Source organism: Sinohyriopsis cumingii, chromosome 10 (assembly GCF_028554795.1).
Source record: "Sinohyriopsis cumingii isolate HCF-2022 chromosome 10, ASM2855479v2, whole genome shotgun sequence".
NCBI classification, from domain to species: domain Eukaryota; kingdom Metazoa; phylum Mollusca; class Bivalvia; order Unionida; family Unionidae; genus Sinohyriopsis; species Sinohyriopsis cumingii.
In genome coordinates, this window is record NC_142970.1 from 103,841,097 (window position 1) to 103,864,672 (window position 23,576).

General features: G+C 38.2%; 1 protein-coding gene and 1 long non-coding RNA gene across 2 annotated transcripts in view; one reads left to right on the forward strand and one right to left on the reverse strand.

Annotated features, from left to right (window-relative positions):
- The window catches only part of LOC149790752 (putative methyltransferase DDB_G0268948), a 38,831-nt gene extending 27,869 nt beyond the window's left edge, over positions 1-10,962 (reverse strand). Inside the window, exon 1 of the mRNA XM_089972817.1 lies at positions 9,829-10,962. The gene's annotated coding sequence lies outside the window, so the exon portion shown is untranslated. The remainder of the gene's footprint in view (positions 1-9,828) is intronic.
- Positions 10,963-14,680: 3,718 nt separating this feature from the next.
- Positions 14,681-16,975, forward strand: LOC149790753 (uncharacterized). The gene is made up of 3 exons (XR_016423641.1): positions 14,681-14,749; positions 15,739-15,834; positions 16,844-16,975. It is a non-coding gene; the product is annotated as an uncharacterized LOC149790753 (long non-coding RNA).
- Positions 16,976-23,576: the final 6,601 nt, after the last annotated feature.

Consider the following 23,576-nt stretch of genomic DNA (forward strand, 5'->3'; position numbering starts at 1 on the left):
TAAGACTTGCACTTGCGATTTATCTCGAGGGCTTTTAAACAAGACCACGTAATGCGCATTGAGACTGATGGTGCGATGGGCTTTACTTTGTTGAAACAAATTTTGGGTGATGTAAACGACACTGGCATTACGGTGATGCCCTTTGCGCGTGAACCACAGTTTAATTTCTTCTTCGTCTTCTCCTAACATGTCGTCGAAAATGACCAAATGGGTTTGACGGGAATCAGAGACGATGCCGTCGTCTTCTTTAGGAATACCTTCCACAAACACGATGGAATCGCCTTGACTTTCTCGCAAGAGGTTGTACGCCGATTGCCACTCTTTGTAACACCACACGATCCGTTGAGGTGGCCGATCGATCAAATGATGTTTATGTTCGATCAAACGTTTGACGAATTCGGTTTTGCCTGAACCGCTAGGTCCAGCAATGAGCATGTTAAAGGGATGGCGAAGATACAAAGCCTCCCAACTGGCACGATCTAAGTGTTCGTCGATGACTTTGACAGTAGAGGAAGAGGGAGCAGAGACAGCAGAGGTAGCCATTGTGTGAGAAATGTCACTTGTGACACGAAAAACAAACAAGACAAGAGTTTATATACTTTTTCAGAACACGTTTATTGAATTTTTTTTTTTCAAACATGAATAAGAAAGACAAAAATACATAAAAGCCAAAGGCTTAAGTACAAGGATAAAAGGCACATGATAACTATGAACGTGGAATAAAAACAAGTGTCTGTACAACATGTTTTGGGTAATGTTCTAACCAGTTCTATAGTAGGGGTAAGGTCACACAAGTGTCCTCCCGAAAGGGTCTTTCAGGCCTGTCCACGACAGTCCTGTCCTGGGTGACGGGTTCTTCTGGCACCGTCACTAACACGGGTTGAAAAGTAACTTTTTTCTTTGAACAACTCTTGTGCATACTGGGCCACTTCTTGGGTCCAAGCCTCAAAACCCCATTCTTTCCAGGCACGGACATCTGTCCAATGGGGATGTAAGTCACAAGCTACACACACATCGTCATACACGTCTTGGGTAGCTAGAAGTTGACGAATCTTTTTTTCCTGTTGAGGTCGAGAAGTATCCAGATGAAAACGCAAGGCTTTGAGCAAAAGCAGTTTTTCGTGACCATTTAAGGCCATTGAGGTGGTAAGTATTGATCGTAAAGAGTCCACAAAGAATCGGCTGGTAAACGAAATCCCAGAAAACAAGTCACTAAGACACACACCACTTGTCGTCCCAAATTGAATGGATAAAATTCTTGTAATAATTGATGGTAATGATCCACGGTTTGAATATGGTCATTGAGTTCCTTCCACGGAATCTGTTGAATGATATGTGACATAATCCGTGGCATGGCAACTTGATTTTATAGTCTCTTTGTTTCGGAAGCAATAAAGGTAATTTCTAACCAAACACGTTCGTTCTCCAGTAGGGAATTTAAATGTTACATACTGTAACTGAAACGTCAGAGTTTGTCTAGATGTTTCGTCTTTTTCTAAGCAGATTCCATGTAACAAATGTTGTTAATCCTTTAACTCGTCTTCCTCAATACGTTGCAGTAAGTGAATCTCGAAGTAACCAAAATTACGAACGTCTAGTCCATCATCATCATCATCATTCATACACTGAAAGTGTTCAACAACGTCTGACCACTGAAAAAATTTCTGACGAATCAGTCCTCTTATACCATTCAGGTACCAGTGGTTAAAGATCTGGTGACGTAACGGATGCAATTGTTCTTTACGTTTCACTTGTATTTTCACCAGCTCTCGGTAAATCCTTTCTCTCAACTCCTCAGGCAAGCCCAAAATGTTCTCTTGTAAAGTATCCATAAGTATATACACTGTTTCTGGAATCGTTGGGTGGTGGCCAATAGCCTCGTTTAACTTTGTGCCTAATGTAATATCCACTCATAATCAGTCTTCTTGTACTTTGGAACATAGCATAATTTAAAACCGGACGAATCACTTTGAGTTTGCGTTTCACTTGTATTTTGATCAGTTCTCGGTAAATGCGTTCTCTCAACTCCACAGGCAAAGCACGAATGTTCTCTAGCAAAGTATCCATGAATAGGTCATACTAAATCCTCTTTGGTCTGACACAAGAAATGTACTCTTTGCACAAACATGGTTTTACTTCAGTGTCGAATTTAAATCGTTTAGTCACTAATCTACACATTACAATTCGTTCAGAAGTTTCCTCTTTCACTAAGTTGACATTGTGTTCAAGATGCTGGTAATTCGTTAACTCTTCCTCTGGAATTCGATGCAGTACGTTTACAATGATGTAGGTAGAATCGTCCATACCAAACCAATCCTTTTTAAAACTAGAGGATCGTTCATAAATGTCTGTCCGATGGAACACTTTCAATTGAATCAGTCCTTGTATAGCCTTCAGGTACCAGTGGTTCAAATACCGGTGACGTAACGGATGCAATTGTTCTTTACGTTTCACTTGTATTTTAACCAGTTCTCGGTAAATGCGTTCTCTCAACTCCACAGGCAAAGCACGAATGTTCTCTTGTAAAGTATCCATGAACAGATGATGGTAAGAAGTTACTTCAATGTCCCGGTCCCACTAAGGGTAAGTAATGACAATTCGGTGACCATCGAGCATGTTCTACGTAGGCCGAATCTTGCGGTTCCCAGTGGTGAAGTGACACACCGCAACTGAAGCACTTGACTTTATCTCCTTCGCCCAAGTAGAAAAATCCGGCTCTGGCTAATTCTTCGGGGGTCGGTCCTCCCAGATACTTAGGCCATTTTCCTTTGAACGATTGAAGACGATTTTCAAAGTCGCAGTATTCCGACAAACGCACAGGGAACGAATATTCGTCTTTCACAGGTTCGTTTCGATGAGGGTTGGGTGACATGAACAGGAGTTTGCTCAGGGCTGGATGACATCCGTAAGGGGGTAGACGTGAAGGTGAACATTCCCCTTTAAAACGAAACCCAGTAAAATGTCCAAGAGGACGAGCGGCATCACTTTCGCATCCCTCAGGTTTGACACGCACAGCATCACTTTCCATGATAGGGGTAGGGACACTAAAGTTCCCATGATGCTTTACGGCATCACTCAGGTCACAAGGTACAGCATCGTATCCATCGCAAGGCTCACAATCGCATTCCACTTCCGAAGCCTCACACTTGAATTCTGCCTTTCTAAACAACTTGTTTCGTGTTTCTCTGAAAGTATTCATCTTGTTCGCTCGGTCTTGGTAGTCCCAATGAACTATCGATCTTGCCTGGGGTTCCTTTTTATATACAGACCAATACCGACGTGACCGTACGGCAACGTAAAGTGATTGGGAAGTCGCACTCGCTTCTGGTACACGATTTGATAGACTTTTTCCAGGGGTCGACTGACGATTTGGTGAGTGGGTAAACGTACAATCTTGTTCGGTTGGTGAGTGGTCACTTTAAAGTTTCCATCCTCTCCCGATTGCAAGGCTTCTTTCAATACCCCAAAGTTGACCACTCGACTGGTACGATAATTCAGAGTCAGTCCTTTCACTTTGCACGTCGTGTGCACTTCTCCTTGTTTGTCCCGGTATTCGTAGCCGTAATTTTTAGGACCGCCACTGACGAAACTTAGAATCTTGTCGTCGGGATGCTCGTCTGTCCAGGCTCCTAAACGGTCTCCTTCGATGTCAGGGTGATGTTGAATCGGGTGATGGATGTAAATGCAACTGTCCGTGTCAAAGTACAGGACGCGTTCCCCTAACAGTTCTAAAGCTTCGTACAATTTTAAGCGAGCATGGGCTGTCACGTAAGCCGCAATGATGACATTTCCAAAAGGGTCGTCTTGTACAAAGTCCAGATCTTCTTCGTAATTGACCAAGATCAAATCCTCTCGAACGACGTCCACGTGTTTCATGTATTTGGTTTTGTCGTGAATCATCTGCAAGTAGCGGGAAGGCTCTGTCAAATAGTCCGTCTTGGGTAAACACGGTCGTTGTGCCATTTTACCCCACAAGCAATTTAACATCTCTTTGGCAAACGATCGCCTGCCTTCGTTTTTCTCGATGTGGTCTAAAGTGATGCCTTCTTGTTCGTAGTATTTCTCTTTGAATTGTATTTGGTCTTCGGGAGTGTGACACCAGGAAGGATAGCCGCTGGCTTCTTGCTTCAGTTTCAAAAAGGCATCCACGTAGTCAACGAAAATGCCTTTCTGACTGGGATCACCCTTGTGGTATTGTTGTGTCTTGGGAAAGTGGCAAATTTCGTACACTTCTAACAGTTGGTATCCCATGTCCAGAGCTTTGAACAATTCTACGCTGACCCAGGTTCCCGTCAAGGCACGTTCTTCCTGGTTGTGATGACAAGGTTGGTCTTGGTTGCATGTTTCGGCACAAGTACGGCACAAGGGAAACATCAGTTTGCCTTGACAATGGTGAGGTAAGACGGGATGGTATAGGTTCGTGGGAGGCAAAACTTTACACTTGATCAAGCCTTCGTATTGTCGAATGTTTTTCAGGTCAATGTGTTCCGTCAGCAATTGCGGGTGCCCTACAGGAAAGCGACAATATTTGCACACGTAGGGATACAGCGAACACACGTCCAAATATTTGATTTCTTCTCCTTTCTCTTCGTCGGCTTGGTACAGCAAACAGGTGGCATTGGTCCTTCCTCCGTACAAACTATCCCTCGGGTTCAGCGGGTCCATGAACTGGTAACTTTCCACGAGGCGTTTAAACTCGGGATCGGTTTTCATACGGTGATCGTACTCGTGTTCCCACATTTCCACCACTTGGTATCCTTGCTGTTCTAACTTTAGGCGTCGCTGACAAGTGTCCTGGTACAAGTCTTCCATGGTTCGTTGCAAAAACTGATTTTTAGTGCCACGGTCAGGGTAACAGACGGGACATCCGTGAAATAAGCAACCGTTAAACTCGTACACGATCTTGGGGTTTTCTAAGTCCCAGCCATCGACCGAATACGTTCCGATGGTCTTTTCACCCCCTCCGTTGCGGGCATGCTGAATCCACTTGTCTTCCTTGTCGCACAAGTAATGTAACCAACGTAGGGCTTTGACCGAGTATTAACGCTTGACATAGTGGGTCGTTTGAGGACTGATGACAGCCACGGTGTTTTCAGGCATGAATCGTTGTCGATACACTATGGAACACGCTTTGGCAATGGTGCAAGCTTCTTTCAAAGGATCGACCCCTCCGTGTTCCATGAACAGTTCTCGAAATTTTCCACAGCAACGTCGTAAAATGTCCACGTCGGAACGACAATACTTTAACATTTCTTCCTGAAAGTCGAAGGGGTCCGAGGCGTGAGCCTGGTACCAAGCGTAGAAAGCTTCTCGTTGTTCGGTACGCATGCTGTCGGGGTCGTAATAGTGAGCCTCAGGTAAATGGGGTAGAACGGCGTGTTGATTGGCTTCCGTATTGAAAAAGTGCGGAAAGTACCCTTTAGCCATTTCTGTCATTCCAAACGTTTTAGGCATTCGACTCAAAGGCATGGCCAAATAGCTCATCGAATCTTTAAACTGCACTTGTCCCACTTGCATGAAAATGATTTTGGCTCCGTTCAAAGTCACTTTAGGACGTTCGGTGCCTTGTTCCGTATAGTACCTCAAAAGAAACTGTCCATCGTATCCGGAGAAATTGTGAGCCATCACCGTGGCATGACGATGACAATCTCCGTAACGTTCGATGTCCTCTTGGCTCCACGTCTTGTCCATGGGGTCTAAGACCCATCGAGCGAAATCGGCTAGCGTGTTTGGTCCCCGAAAGATTTTTTCACGTCCTCCAGGAATCTTGCTGCAGTGAGGGCAATGACTGAAGATAGGTTCTTGAATGCACTTCTCGCACGCTCGATGAGCCACGCAGAAATTAGGAATGTGAATGCCGGTTTCTTGCATGCATTCGAAATCGAAAAAGATGAAATTGCCTTTCTTCTTGTGACCGTCTTCTTTCTGTGGTGGGGGTTGGTATTTTTGCACGTAACATTGGTGTTCCAAGTCCACGATGTGGTGACAAATGTGACATTTTTTCTTTCCTGAACATACGTGTGCCTTGGTATTATTGGTACGTATGACTTGTTCACACGTAGGGCACAATCTCAGCAGTTGACAAGCGCATTTCTTCTGTGAACCTTGCGTTTTCAGATGTTGTTGGTAACAGGTAGGGCTGACAAACGTGCGCAGACAATTTGAACAAGGCACTGGTTCTTCGCTGAGACAGGGTGAAGAGGCCAAACATCCTGAGCATTTCAATCCACAATGCTTGTGTTGCTCTCGATTATTATAACCATGGTCACATTTCTCACAGTAATAACCGTATCCCAGGAATCCGGTGATACTGGTAATGGCATCGAAATGGTCATCGTGATAATAAACATGAATGTATTTTCCGTCCTTAAAATATTGCCCTCGAAACAACAGAGGCCAACGCATTTCTTGAGGGTGCACTTTCAAGGTGTATCGTGGAGCTAGGACATCTTGCAATTTTTGCATTTCAGGAATGCCACAGGGTGTGTCTTTGGACAGGCCAGCTTGTTGCAACAGGAGTTCTGCTTCGTTTCGTTGTTTGGCTCGGTCCGATTGTCGAATAGTTTTCCAGGCTCTTTTCCATTCTGCCGTGTCGTTCTTGTTGGCATAGGTTCGTCCCACCACGATGGCTCGGGCTAAGCACATCTGGTCTTGAGGGTTGTTAATTCGGACGAGACTCTTTTTGGTGCTGCGAAGGTCGTTCACCAATAACATCTTTTTGCATCCAGTTCCTTGAGGAGGAGAGACGTGGGTCATGTCCAGTGTGGCTTTACCATCGGTGATGTCAAACTGATCATTAGATTGTTGTACGTGTTGAATCTTGTCCATGACTTTGGAAGCGGTCAATTGTGCAGGGGTGCTAAACTCGATCCAAACAGGGGATTTCAAACCGTCGTGTTGTATGGAAAGTCTCAAGCCATCGTCTTCTTTGGGTTGACATTGTCGCTTGAGTGCAGTGAGCAAAGAATCCCACACCCCAGTGATGAACACTTCTGCTTTCTCTAACGGCACTTCAGCCTTGAAATCTTTAAACTTCACCGTGTATTTGTAAGCCGTGGTTCTAAATTTTCTAGAGGAGCGCTTTTCCGTCTCTCGAATGGAATAGTACTTTTCAGGGTTGACTAAGGGTGGTGAACTTGGTTTAGAGGTTTTAAATTCTGGTTCACTCATGTCCTCTTCAAAATCACTGGCATGAATTTGTGCCAAGATTTCAGCCCTGGTTCGAGGCGATAGATCACGTTTCTGCCTCTTACTTTCTTCTTCTTCTTTCTTCTCGAATGAATAGGATCGTTTCATCTTGAGTGCAAAACGTCAAATGACTCAAGTTTAAACACCATAAACTAATTTATAGTCATGGCAGACCAGCGTATATAAAAGGGTGTGTGTCTTGTTCTTTCACTATTCATTTCACTCTCAAGCCGAGCACAACGATGGAAGAGACTAACCAAATCGAACGTTTCGTCAGAGCTTTGCGAGGGGTCATTAGAAAATTCTCTTCAGACCAGCCTACGGACTACTCTCCTTCCTTTCGAGATAAAAGTCAAGATACTTGCTATATCTGTCAGAAGAAAGGGCATTGGTCTTCAGAGTGTCCAGACCGTCAAAAAAGAACAAAAACAGGGACTAAAAAAGACAAAAGTCAAGATACCTGTTATTATTGTAAAGAAAAAGGACATTGGTCTCCAGATTGCCCAAAAAAGAAACAAGAGGAGTCAGAAGAAAAGAAGGATTCTTCAGAAGAAGAGAGGGATTCTTCGGAAGAAGAGAGGGATTCTTCAGAAGAAGAAGAGGAAGAAAGAAGACAATTCTATTTACAAGAGGCAAAGAAACAGGAGAAGAAAAGAAGAAGAAGGGAAGAAAATGAGGAAAAGAAGGTGAAGAAATTTAAAAAACAGAGAGACTAAACAAGGAGAAAGAAGAAGTTAATGAACTTTTTATTAAAGTGTTGTGTTGTGAATTGTGAATTGGATTGTAGCAATGGAGAAAAGAATAAATTAATGATATAAGGTAAGTGTCTTTGAGTTTTGATTTTAAAATAAGAACGTACACTCACGCACTCATACAAAAAGACACGTACTATAAGGGTAAAATGGGCTGTTTAATATTTTCTTTGAGTTATTGTCAAATTGAAAGGCTATCTCTTTTCGAGAAATGTGGGTGGCCCTGAAAAGGGCCTTTTTTATTTCGGTGTAGGGTGAGTTTAACCAATCAACTTTAACTGCCTTATGCCTTTGCCACGGCCAAGGCCTACTTCTGAACTGCGTAATGTTGATGATTGGGTTGAAATCACTAAGGGTGGTACGGTAGGCTTAGTCACAGGGTTGACGTGTTTAGCTCGGGAAGGTCGTATTCTCTTCGGTCGTAATAAAGAAGTCTGATACATTTGTTTCAAACTTCTTAACTCCGCTAAAATGTCCAACAGTACCGTGACCGTTTGATTTTCACCCTCTTGTTTCTTTGCTGCTACTTCTTCTTGCTGTTGTTTTTTTCTTACCTCTTCTTCTTCTTGCTGCTGTAGGAGAAAAGCTTGTTCCGCTTCCTTTTGTCGTTGTATAAATTTCTCCAATTCTTCTTTCTGTCTCTGTCTAAAATTCTCCACTTGCGGTAATGAAGAAGGTAACGAAGGTTCCGGAACAAATTCTTGCGAGGAGAGAAAATCCACAAAATCCCAGTTCACCTCTTCTGAAAGTAAGTCCGGGTTCCCTTGGGCGGTCTCCCCTGCTGGTGCACCCCATTGGATCGTTTTCTGAGTTTCCGTCATGTTGAATCACTGTCGCATAGATTGACTGCACACAAGCGCTAGCGAATCTATATAGACTACGTGACGTCACAGACTGCTCTCTTCGGATTGGATGCGGGCTGACTGAATTTTGTAACGCGTGTTCGGATTGGTGAATGAACTCAATCCGTTTCAATCCTACCTCTGCCTATAAATAAACGCAGTTCACTGCATTGATTCACCTGTTCTCGTCGCTTCAAGATGTGGACCACAGTTGAGTCATCCACCCTTGTGTCTTCCATGATGTTTCGGACAGACTTGCTCATGTATGTCCGATCCAAGTGGACCGTTGTCCACAGGACAAACACCAGCCTGTGGATACGTAGGATCTACGTTGAAAGACAAGGATGCCTGAAAAGAGTGCTGATTTACGGACCAACAGTGAGACGCAGCCTAAGGACAAGAAGAAGACCAATGCGGTGCCCTTTATGTTAATGAATACATTAACATAAACCCAAAGGCCCTTTTCAGGGCCAGCCATATTTCTCGAAAAGAGATAGCCTTTCAATTACCTACCCCTTTTTTAAAAAAAAAAAATTTTAAAAACAAAAATCCCATGTTCAATTCCCCTTGTCCCTAAACAAACCCAAACTCTATTCCCCATGTTAAATTCCCCTTGTACGTATATTAACCCACGATTTATTCCCATGTTAAATTTCCATTGAGGCTAATCTGTCCCACGATTTTTCTCCATGTTAAATTTCCATTGAGGCTAATCTGACCCACGATTTTTCTTCATGTTAAATTTCCATTGAGGCTAATCTGACCCAAGGGGGTCTGTAATGCTAATTCCCATTGAGGCTAATCTATCCCCCTTCACTACTTGTATGTATGTATATGTCTGTCTGTCTGCCTGTCTGTATGTATGTCTGTCTGTATGTCTGTCTGTATGTATGTATGTATGTCTGTCTATATGTATGTCTCAATATGCTGCCTTTATGTTTATTCATTACTGTGCATGCACATCTGCATGCTCGCCCATCTTATGAGAGAGAGAGAGAGAGAGAGAGAGAGAGAGAGAGAGAGAGAGAGAGATTCTTGTAACTCACCCTTCAGTGTTCTTTCTTCTTGAAAATTCCCGTTCGATCCTAAACTTAACTCAGTACGAATCAAAGTCCAATACGTGGTAGACAGGATACTGCTATATATTAGAATAAATAATGAATTTAAAATGTCTTTTTAACCTTAAGCGTTCAAATTTTTACCTTAGTATGCCCATGCATTCATTGATTAGTACGGTTTTGACTGTTATCTTTTTAGGTGCTTTTTATACCTTATTTTCTTCACAAGGACTTAATTATCAATGTAAGATATCAATGCAAGTAAAGGTATAAATTTAAATAAAAGCGTTTATATTTTTCAAATAACAACAGTGTAAATGGTGAAGCAGTAAGATCACTTACCTTATTTCATTAGCATGGTTGTGATATTCTATACAGACATGTAGAGTTAGCAGTGGCACATTTATAATCTTGCTTTCATTTCATGTAAAACAATGCGAAAGATTTTTTCAGTCATGATGCGTAAATTAACTGCCGCATTTATTCATTATAAGACGAGTCCAACTACCAGCAACATATAACTTTGCATTAAGTGTCTTTATATCAGAGTTCATGTTGTTTGATAGTGTGAGGGGGCAAATTTCAGTCGATCTACGAAAAGCACATTAGTTTGGGCCAGAGAACAAATAATTAGATTTATGGAGACAGGTGCTTGTTAAATCGCTATACAGCAAGGATTTATAATGTATGGTCAGTAGAGGTAGAGTTTTAAATTAAGCATTTGTTTACTTAACCGCGAGACGGACTGTTAGGGACATGGTTAAACTGCGATTTCATAGTGGAACTGTCAAACTTGAAAAATTCCAGAAACCTTTAGTCGAAAGCCTAGAAGGTCAAATTGCCCCCAGATTTTGGCGCCTAGTTATAAATGGCGGTACATATATTTCATCCTGATTGGTTAAGCTAAATAAGGGGCGTTTCCCACACTGAATTTCCTAGCTGTAAATATTCCCCCCATCGAAAAATCTGATTAGTCTAAGTTTTGCTGCAAGAGTAAAGGGACAGGGTACTCCGAGAGTCAATTTGAAAGAAATTCTCTCGTAAAACATGTGTCCAAGGGTCCGGATGTCTGTAAAGTCGACGGACACAATTTTAGCTGTAGAAGCGAGAAACGCATCAAAGCAAAAAGGTATTTGCGTCAAATTTATCACATTCTCTGAAACCAATATAATGTTTTGCTTGAATTATTTGATATGTGCATGAATTTGTTTAAATTCGTGCATCAATTATCTTGATATAACTGTGTTGAGTATATATATATATATATATATATATATATATATATATATATATATATATATATATATATATATATATATATATATATATATATATATATATATATATATATATATATATATATATATATATATATATATATATATATATGAATTCGTACAAAAATCTTCCTTATTATATACTCGTTTTTTTCCGTTAACTTTACATTGTCAGAATTGTGCAGTATTTATAGGTTACTGCATTTGTATGGGAAAATATGAACGATTTTTTGGATGGAATACTACACGACCTTGGGAGTGCAGTATATCCTTCCGACAAAACGAGTTCATATTTTCCCATACAAATGCAGTAACCTTTTTATTATATGCTCATTTTTTTTATTCTACCTAAGGTTAAATTATATATAAACAAAATACACTACAAGAAACAACGTAAATGAATGTATGCCGCATTCCAAACTAAATACACAAGCGCATATTCATCATTACACAAATCAACATTAATACAGCGCACATAACTTCGCCCAGATAAATTTGAACTTAGTCGCGTGCTCGACATAGCTTTCTAAAGAAAATGGCGTGTCTAGTTAAAATTGAATATTGGAGTCATATTGTGAATGAATGTCCATTGCAGCAACTTTTCCATTTGATCTGGAATGAATCGATTTTTGTAATTTTCTCGATTCTAGGAAATTTCGTGATTATGGACTGGATTTGTATGTGACAAGTCCACATGAAATACATGAGACTGAAGAAGCGTGTTGACATCTGCAAATGTGTTTCTGTTTCTGCCAATGAATGTTTGAAATCATAATATGGGAAAAATATGAAGTCTTTCAATTGCAATTATCAAAAAGACGCTATGGAAATTAATGCTTATTTCATTTTGAGTGCAGTAAGGAGGATGCAGTTGCACTTATCATCGAAATTATAGCACAATTTCGAAATGTGTAATCCAGATTGAAAACCGATGACATGGCTCATGTAACTCGGATTTGCAGAATTAAGAAAATACATTTTGAGGAAATTCAGTATGTAAAACTGTAAGTATATTTTATTTTGCCATTCTTATCACCAGCTAAAGAAGAGAGCATATGACTTGTCACTTGTATGTTATTTGTAATGACCTTATCTTGCGTCTGTTATATACTGTAGCTAGCCTAAATCTGTAACATTGTATCAATGTGGAATGTGCCAAATCAGCTGGTATGTGGCAGTCCACGAAACATCTGTTTTAGTTCATTCAGAAACAAATTTAAACAACCACAACGTAAAATGTCTCTTACGCCAGTGTACATGATTTGTGTACAAATCAAAAGTGCTGGCGTCTGCGTCCTTTGTTTGTTTACAATAGAAAGTAGTCCCTTTATGCACGTGAATGAAATATGTGTATTGTCGCGCGGATTCAATATCGTGTATTATTATATGCTCATTTTTTTCCCCGTCAACTTTACATTGTCAGAATCGTGAAGTTGTCAAATTGTTTGAATTAGTCGGCTTGTTTTATAGGAATTAGGTTCAAAGAATTTTGTGTATTACTTGAGTACCGTTATGCCGGTACATCTGGTTTAAGTCAAATTTAGCATGTTTACAGCATGGCACATCTCGTTCAGTGCACCATCGAACATATATCTTGTTCACGAAGTAAGCTCATGCAACTAGTAATGACCATGTTAGATTAAACGTAATTGTTACGCTTAAAATGTCCCAGTTTTAATTCACAGATAGGTAGACTTATTTCGGCAGACGTGATTTGAACGTTCATTTATGCAGAGCACATGTTGTTTATTACCACCACAGGAGTCTGACGTTTTATCAATAAAGTACGGCGAAATCTCTAACAATATGAAATCCCCTTATCAATAATATAAATAAACACAAGGAGTGCAAGCTTGACCACAACCCTTCGCTCGATTCATATTTTCCCCACGTTATGATTTCAAACATTCAGTGACAGAAACAAAAACAAATTTGCAGACGTAAACACGCTTCTCCCGCGCCACTTCAATCCGATGTATTTCATGTATAATTTGCACAGATGAATCCAGTCCAAAATCACAAACTTTTGTCCAATCGAAACAAAACACTAAAATATATTCACTCCAGATCAAATGGAAAAGTCGTTGCAATGCCCACTCATTCACAATATGACTGCGTGGCCGAGTGGTCTAAAGCGCTCTCCGTCACGGATCACTGCCATCTCACCTCTGTCTACGTGGGTTCGTGGGTTCGAGTCTCGGGCTCGGTCAATGTGGATATGTGAGAAAGATTGTCGTTATCTTCTGGTGGGTAGGTGGTTCTGTCCAGGGTTTTCCCGGGTTCTTCCTCCACCATTAATACTGGCCGCCATGTATAGCCTATCTTGTGCTGAAAAATGGCGTTAAACCCCATAACAACAACACAATATGACTGCAAATTTCAATTTTAACTAGACACGCAATTTTCTTTCGAAAGTTATGTCGACCGCGCGACTAAGTTCAAATTTATCTGGGCGGAGCTATGTGTGCATTAATAATGACGTCATTTTGTAATGTCAAATCTGCGCTTGTGTATTTAGTTTGGAATACGGCATTCGTTCATTTACGTTGTTTCTTGTAGTGTATTTTGTTTATATAATTAAACCTTAGGTTGAATAAAAAAATGAGCATATAATAAAAAGGTTACTGCATTTGTATGGGAAAATATAAACTCGTTTTGTCGGAAGGATATACTGCACTCACAAGTTCGTGCAGTATTCATTCCGAAAAACTCGTTCCTATTTTCCCATACAAATGCAGTAACCTATAATTACCACTACGATGTGTTGTCGACGGATGTTGGAAGAAACGTATTTTGAACTGATTTGACATTTTGATCACATGGCTTGTCTACTTACATCTTAAACGTACAATGCCTTGTGTACTTGCAATCTATGGAATTAATTCTTTAGCGTGTCTCCTATTCTTGGGCCTTCATGGATGCATTCGAGAGGACTGTTCTTCATACCGGTGCACGTTATGGCGCCGTTCTCGACACTCGAACGTCCAGAACATTATACCCGGAACGCGTTCTCGTGATGACGACCCACACCTGCTTTTCGTAGGCGTGATCCTGGAAAAAAATGGCGGAGAAGAAGATGAGGGTAGCGCTAAAATAGTTGTTTGATTTAAACTGCTTATATTTGCTATAATTCAGGATAATATGAGAATATCCAGATAAGGCCACGTAAAGGTCGACTATTTCCATAACGAGATTCCCTTCACTCGTAACTTTGTCGTGCTTTTTGGAATAACGCCTTTGCTAATTTGATGTAAATGCTTGTTTTATCTTAAATCTTAAAATAATTTTGGAGGCAGTTGAGTCAGGAAGTAAAACAGTTAAGAAAAAAGTGTGATCAAGTATTGGGAGGGGGGACAGAACATTTTCTATTTCTTTACTTCAATATACTTTTTTGACTATATGTATATAAATAATGAGCAATTTATTAAATTATGTGTTTCAGTTTATTTACTGCTTTTGTACTTAAACAAAAATTAGAAGATTGTGTTAGACACCTTAAAGTATGACATGGATGAAGATTTTAAATTGCTTTCGTTTAATGATTTTTTTAAATATTTATTTCAGGGTCCCTGTTGAAATCAGTGAGGAAATTTACTACGTTACAAAAGATCTTGCTATCAGAATGGAAAATGGTAAAATGACTCAATATATTTTGCTGTCCAATTTAAAATAAATTCCTTGAAATATGTGTACCTGAAATTAACAAAATTAAAACTTATTAATTTAACTGTGCTACTGAACAGAATAAAAATATGTGATATCATTTTTCTTTCTGTCAGACTCCCCCACCCACCCACCCCAACTTATCATCCTAGAATAATGTACTAGATCTTATTTAGTAAGTAGCCTAATACTTTCCAAAACGTATATGTTTATGCTAATTAGATTAATTATCAATCAGTGTAACCCATATATAAGAGTAAATTATCCATACCTAACCATTTACAGCTGCAGGGCCTTCCATTAAAATCGAAAAGGTAGTTGCCAAATTAGGCTGTGGGTTTGAAGTGGGTTTTTTTTAATAAAAATTTCCACGTGTAAAGTACAATTTGCCTGGTAAATTACCTGGCCTGAATTGGAAAGATGTATTGATTTATTTGGTCTCAAACATTTATCTCTTCATGCTGCATCAATTTCAAGTTGAATAAAACAGTTAAGTTTACAGAAATGTGTATCTGTCTGTTTCTCCTCTCTCTCTCTCTCTCTCTCTCTCTCTCTCTCTCTCTCTCTCTCTCTCTATATATATATATATATATATATATATATATATATATATATATATATATATATATATATATATATATATATATAGAGAGAGAGAGAGAGAGAGAGAGAGAGAGAGAGAGAGAGAGAGAGGGGGAGAGAGAGAGAGCACTAAGCCTAAATAGTCAGTTCACTTTGCATGTGATCACTCTGAGATGCATTTCTATTGATACTGCATGCATGATTGTAGATTGAATATCCAGACTGGGATGTTACATTATTCCCCACAGTTCACTGCACTTAAATGGATTTATTAGAGGAATTTCCAGATACCTGTTCTAGCAACTAGTAAGAATTATAGACTAGAATTGAAAGTTTGAAACACTGCATATATTATGCTTTTATTTATAATTTGCAGACAGCAGCTTTGCTGCCAAAATCTTGAATGAGGTGATGTTATCATAGGGCCCTGGGACATGTCAGAAATCTTCAGCTACTAGTCTCAAATCTTCAGGTACAAATCATATGTCATGTGATACTGATGTAGAGCTATCAAACAATGGTATGTCAAAATATAGATGTCAAGATACGTTTGGGAACAAATTAAAATGTCAGTATAATGAGTTCACTTATAATACAGTCAAAAAATCATGTTAGTTTCTTTGACATTAATTTATGTAACAATTTTGTACAAAACAAAAGGAATTGTGTAATGTTAGCCCTGAAATGATTTTGATCTTTAAACTTGTCATTTTTTTTTACCAAATACCACTTTTGCCAAAAAAGAAATATTTATTTGCAGAGTCCTCTCAACAATGTTTTCTTTTGCAGTTTTAATAAGCCTGCCCATAAAAATACTTGTTAGGATTCTGCAATACAATGGAGTCCACAATTTACTTATGACTGTTATATTCATCAACAATCGTCTACGACAGATAGTTGAATACTGTCATTTTGGTACAAAAAGTGATATTTGAAGATGTAGTAAATATAAACATGGATATCCTGGAATTTATGTTAAGTATTTGCATATGATTTTCTCATTGTGTCTTGAATTTATTAAGCCAGATAATATGCACTGACACAGAAGAATTTAATAACCATTTACAAAATTTGAACAGTGCTCTTGGTTTGGAAGAATTGTGTTTGGAAAGTTGCCCAGTACAAAATATTTCTTTGGTGCCTGCTGTAAAAGTATTGATTGTACTTGACTTGAGCTCCTCTTTAATTGTAGATAGCAGTTTGAATTTTCTAAAAGCCAGAAAAACCTTTAATACCTCTATTTATCTTTCAACTGTCTTTCTGCAACAGCAGTTCAGGAAGTGGCAGCAAGCCTTCCAAAGCTGCAACATTTGGATATAAATGGAATCAAACTCAGTACCCATACTTATGAAGGAATTCTTGATTTCTCTCCTAGCTTTCAGTGCACTCTGGTTGACAATCACGATGTTCAGTATGCTCTTCATATATCACAACAGTTAGGGGTAATAGTGAAAATTATTTAGGCTTTTTTTTTCCTTCAGAGAAAACACCCAAGGTCTGGACATCTGGAGAGACAGATTTGCTGTTTGCTTTATGCTTAGAGAAGGATGAGCTCTTCAAAAAGAGCAAAATACATGCTCAGATATGGAATTCCATATCAGCAGATATGGAAAAACAAGGATATACTGTGAGTGGTGACCAGTGCTCAAACAAATGGAAATCTCTGAAAAAATGTTACATGGAAACAGTGGATCACAATTTTAAAACAGGCGAATATCCAAAAACCTGTAAATATTTTGGAGAGATGAATCATTTGTTTGGTAACAAACCAAGCACCCAGCCAACATTTAATTTGCATTCATCAGGTCAATCATCATCTTCTGATGTCAGTCTGTAAAGACAAGGATGAAGAAGATACCAACTTGGAAACGGACAGTTCAGCTTCAGAGTCTGTAGCTCCCCTTGTCCCTAAAAATAGAAAGTTCCTGGCTGGCAAAAGCAGAAGGGAAATTCTATTCTGGAATTTATGAAAGAACATAGTGAGAGGCAGATAAATGAAATGAGAAGGCATGAGCAATTTCTACGAGAACAACAAGACCAAAGATTAACTGGCTTTTAGATATTTTGCAGTGCAAAGAACCATAAGCAGAATGACATCATGAGAGTGAATATTAGACAGTGATGATATTGATGAGGATTGTCACAGTGATTGAAAATAAAGTGATCTTATTAATAGCTGGTATATTGAAATATATTGTTTAAGATTATACTTTCTTCAGCTTCATGTCAGGACATTGCATATGGATTCCAATTTGTCTGTGTTGTCAAAATCATATAATGCACCCTTATTTTACAAGAAATTGTCCATTATCCAAGCATGAAGTAGGCAGTGGTTATAGAAATGGGTCCCATCTATCCATGATAATTTTATTTCTACAGTGCAAGAAAAAAGATGTTTAATGACTCGACTGTTTCATTTCCTTGGGAAAGGAGAGAAGACCTGGTATTTTCATTCCACTTGGAATATTTGTTCCTTTACCTCAAGATAATAAGGGCAAGAAAATTTTTAATCTCTTTTAATCAGTTAGGGAACTTAAATTTAATGTTCATACTTCCCACCCATTAAATGTAATGTTCATACTTCCCACCCATTAAATTTAATGTTCATACTTCCCACCCATTAAATGTAATGTTCATACTTTCCACCCATTAAACTTAATGTTCATACTTCCCACCCATAATGTTCATACCTCCCACCTATTAAATGTAATGTTCATACTTCCCGCCCATTAAATGTAATGTTCATACTTCCCACCCATTAAATTTAATGTTCGTACTTCCCACCCAAATATTATTGTTTTCCAATTACAGATCTTTCATTTTCCTTACTATACATTATTGGTGAAACACAGGATACAGATGACGCCATCTTCTTTATATTAAATATTGTTATTAATACAGTTATTGGATAGGGGTTCATTTTTTGCCATTTTGTATTTTTTGATTTTCTTTGTTTTTATTTTTTTGCAATGAATCAAAAGTTATTGTTTCATTAAGATACTAGTCCATTTGAGATATCTGCATTTTATTTTCATTTCTTGTTGGCTTTTGGATCTAATAGGCAGGTCCTTGCAGATTTTCTTATATTTGCAATAGTTTTTTTTATTGTTTTTTACAAGTTGATGTGGAAAGGTATCCAGAATATGGGATTTTGTGTTGTTTTTAGAATTTGCATTTATTCGGAGAGCAGTAATTTCAATACTTTTTGACACATCTTATAAAAGATGTTATTTATTTTGTTGTAATATAATGTGAAAAAAACCCAACTATTTCTGTGTCTTGTATTCATTTAGGCAGTTGTAGAGTATATTGAATTATATATGACATTCATCCATCGTTGTTGTTTCATTAAACTATACCAAATGTGGGTCTTCCCATCATAAACTGACTTTTAACCGCATTTGTATCTAGAAAAACTATGTTATTTTTAGATGTTTCATATCACAAGACAAGACCAAAGACATCATGAGAATTTGTATGCAAAGGTTTATTTTTTTGAAAAGATGCTCACAGATATAATAAGCATGATATGTATTCCCACCATCATATCCGATAGTATAACCATAAAATTGTATACATGTCTATCAACCATTTAAGTAGCCCACCACCATATTATATGGTGAAGCCAAACATCCATCTTGTCACTATATTGTGAATTTTGTTCCGCTCAATAACTGTTGCATGGCTTTATGGATTGAAGCCACTTTTTTAACATGATTGTGATCAGTGGTGTAGCAACCTCCCAAGCAAAACATGTAACTGCTGGGGGTCCAGGTTATGTGGGCACCCTAAATTCTAAACAAACACCTGATTTATTGGTGGGGTCCCCAGACTTTAGTTACTAATATGCCACATAAACACTAGTAGCTGTTTAGCAGGAGAAACTGCGTCCCGTCCTCCATCTTTCTTGACCAAAGCATCCGCAAACTCTGCCAAGAACAAGTTATAAACAGTTTTCCCAATCCTGAAATGTCGATGGAACTCGTCGTCCATATTAGGAATAATTTCCTCAGCAAAGCATTTCACTTTGGCCACATCATCTCCCCGAGTTAATATGCCAAGCAAAATAATATCGTCAAATTTATACACTGTCAGTTTCTTCTCCTTCTACCGTGAAAATCCCTTCAAAAATTGGCAGTAAGACCTCAGCGTCGTTCAGAGCCGCCATATTATAGTGCATTCTACCACAGGTACTCGACGCGAGCTTGATGTTAAGAAGAAATAAAACAATCATCTAAAGAAAAAAATCATACAGAGTGACAAAAATACCTTGGATTACCCCCATGACCCGTTCTGACATAGGACCCTCTCTATCATAATATATAAAAGAGAAGGTATGGAACTTCCAAATACTTCGCTCCACCCATGACCCTAGATTTCCTTCTGCTATTTCCGTCTTTAAAGGCACACGACCATAATGTATGGCTTGTTTTACTCCTGAGATATTTTTCTATCCATCAAACCATCATTGACGTTTCTGCCTTGTACGAAACTGAAGTTACGGGCTCTGAAACGTGCGATTTTCGCGAATTTTTTCATTGTGCCTTAAAGATGAATGCATTGAGCATTAAAATGTTATTGCATTTAAGCCAGAGAAGTCTTTGTAAAGGGTCATTTCGACCTTTCTTCTCCCCCCGTGTTAAAACTTGAAAGGCTAGCATTTATGACTGAGTGAGATTTTGCCATGGGCATTGCTACGCTGTCCTGAGAATGACAACATTCGAGCTACCAACCATAACGGCTTTATAGGAACCCATGTCAAATTATAATTTTCAAAGGGAAATTTATATATCCCGTAGTTCACAGATTCTATGCAGTCTAAATCTGACGGAAGAAATTATTATGTTTGGGAAAATTTAGGAACCGCTGCCTACGATTGGGCAGAATAAATTGAAGCAATGTGAATTAAAGTGACGACCGTAGTCGGAATTCTTTAGTCTGAATTTCCTGAGAGAGGAGTAGTTTTTGCTCCGGGGGAAGCCTAAAGAGAATAGTGCTTTCCTCGTTAAACAAGAAAGGGACCAGGTGGCTGTCTTGTAAGAAAAAACAACGTTTAGTGCTATGACACACAAGTTTTGAAAGAGAACAGCATTAAGGTACGCGATTTTAATTTCCCAAATAATTTTCTATTTTTTGATTGTTTGTTTTAAGCAGATGTGTTTGCTATGACTATGCATCGTATTATTTATCATTTATTCGATTTCATGGAAAGCGTTGATGCTAGAGTTGTTATGCAATTTATCTTTTAATTTTAGGGTTATTAGTTCATTGGTAGAATTGATTGCATTCGATCCAAAATTTCATATGTGTAGGATTTCATAGGGTTATACACAATAGTTTCCTTTGTATGTTAGGACGATACTGATTATCGTGAGTTAACGATAATTACCTATTTATATATGATTTTGTAATGTTTACATAACCTTGTAGGTTAGAGATTTCTGTGAGTTAGAATTTGTGAATTTCATGCGATAGTAATAGAACATGTAGTAGCATAGGTAAATTAATACGGAAATGTTCGATAGACGCTCACGTGGTAATTTATGACTTGTCGCTATGAAGCGAGGGTAATGTTATATCGTACTAAGAAAGAATTTACGCAATGTGTGCATAGCTAGTATGCTTCTGAGTAACGAAGTGAGGGAATTTTATGTCCGTGTAGAAAGTGATACATACAGAGATTTAGTGGTAAGGAACAGCTTTCTGGGGGAGAGATGGGACAGTACGAAGACGGAAGTTTGAGAAAGAAAGAAGTGACGAGTTCAGAATAAATTGCTAGGAAGTCCAGGAAATGATGGAGAATAGAGAATAGGAACTCGAGGAAATAGGAAGACGCTGATACACGGTCAAGGGAGGAATATGATGCAGATCAGTCGTGGACATTGTACTCTTTTCACCACTCGTTATTTTGATGGAATAAATCCAAATTGGACGCTGCTATTAAATTCTGTAGACAGCATTTAGATTGAATTGGAATTGCCACATTTAGTTAGTTTTGATTAAATTTGTAATTTTTCTTGTCTAACGGGGGCTCGTATTTTTTTAATATCTTCCCAGTATTCTTGCTCAGTTCTCTGTTGAAATTATATTCTTTTCTTCACCCCCACAGGGCTATAACATCGAGGGAGGTCATCATATAGATAACGCCAGCCAAATCCAATTAGCCCGTCTTACTAAGAGGGCGATGTTACACAGTGAATGTTACTTGCATTTAAATTTTTTGAATGACGTTAACACTTATTCTAAATATAGTTTTTGTACAACCTATTTCCTTTATTTATTTTTAAGCAAGACGTGTACTGTCAATTACCTTTATTTATCTTTGTCTAATTACCCTGTATATACACCATTTATATTCCCTGAATATCGGGAACCTTCCATTAATCTTCGCCATCTCTTCGTTTTTGTTTTTGCCCTTTTGTCGTTGGTTGATAATGAACCAATTTTCATACAGAAATCATTCATCATACAACCTTCTTGGTAAACCACCAGTCCAACCGACAGCTTATACACTATGAAACCATTAGTCTAACCGACAGTTTACTATATTATGAAAACCATTGGTCCATTAGAAAATTTACTATACTATGAAAACCATTAGCCCAACTGAAAATTTGCTTCTTTGCTAACTTCAAGACCTGCCCGGTTCTACTTATTAGTAAACGTGTATACCTGTAACAGCTTTTACATAGCTACAGCCATATACAATTACTAAGACATTTAACTCTTCGGGAGGGGTCTTGAATTTTCTTTCCAAACAGATTTTTTTTTTTTTTTAACTTCACGATAATGAATATTTTTATCAGCTAATAAAATGAAAATCTTACCTGTGTAGTAAATTTAAACTAATTAACACCCGTCGAAGGGAATGCCATTTTGTTGGCAAACATTAAAAAGCGGAATTACCATTTGCAATAACAAATCAACAGGAGGACAAAAAAAATCTTAATTTGAACTAGTTTTCCATTAAACAAGATGACTGATAATTAAGTAAAGAAACTGCTATCTGGATAAATGGTATTTTTGTTTATAACTTGAATTACTTAAGAGAGATGGTATAACAGAGAGATGGTATAACAGAGAGATGGTATAAAGAGAGATGGTATAACAGAGAGATGGTATAACAGAGAGATGGTATAAAGAGAGATGGTATAACAGAGAGATGGTATAAAGAGAGATGGTATAACAGAGAGATGGTATAAAGAGAGATGGTATAACAGAGAGATGGTATAACAGAGAGATGGTATAACAGAGCTGAAAGCATATTGTGTAATATCTTGTTTCCTATCATATATTTATCAGATTGTCGTTTTGAAATACATTTCAGAATTAACACCCAAAATAAAAACGCTTTCAAATAAATATAAGCACTTAGTACAAGAAGATAAATGATAAAATGCAAACATTTCCATTTCTTCCCTTGTATTCAGTAGCTATCTTAAACTTAAAATTCCCATCATATTCAAATGATGTGACCCTAACATTATAATTACTGATGTGTAAAAGGACATGTATAACTGGAAAAATAAGTTTCCTATTTCAGAAACTATTTAAAAACAATATTGTAACGAATGAAGAAGAAAAAAAAAATGGCCATGCAAGACCAAGGTGAAAATACCTCGATATTTTAGTTGGAGAAAGCTCAATTGAACATTCTCACCATCGGTCTTACCTGAAAGAATAGGGATAGAATTGTTGTTCTTTTATCTGACCTTTACTTCACCAAGTTAGTGTTCACTAGTGGCACTCTATCTCTCAGTAATATCAATATCCAGAATAAACAATTAAATATTCACAAAATATTATGGCTTCTAAAACACTGTGAATTCTTGCAACTCCAGAGAGTTTGAAAGGTATTGACCATCAATTGTTTTTCACACAGCTAGTACTCGCTGGAGTGTAAAGAATATACAAGGTTAGAACGGTTCTGCCCTTTTGAAAAACGAGTGTTTGTGTCAAATTAAAAAGTAACAAATTATTATCCAAGTCAGCTTACTTGGGTTAGCGTACAGGCACCAACAGTTCAAAGGCGACAGGATTTCTCCTTCTCTCGTTCTCTTCGATAGCTCTCCAATGAAGGACCGTAGCGGCAGAAAAACCCGTTCCAGAGATTTGGTTGTCCTTTGTGTTTATCGTTAACCAGAAGAATGTTTTGTTGATTATTCGTATTATATATTAAATCATTAAGTTATTAACTTAATTTTCTTTTCCGCT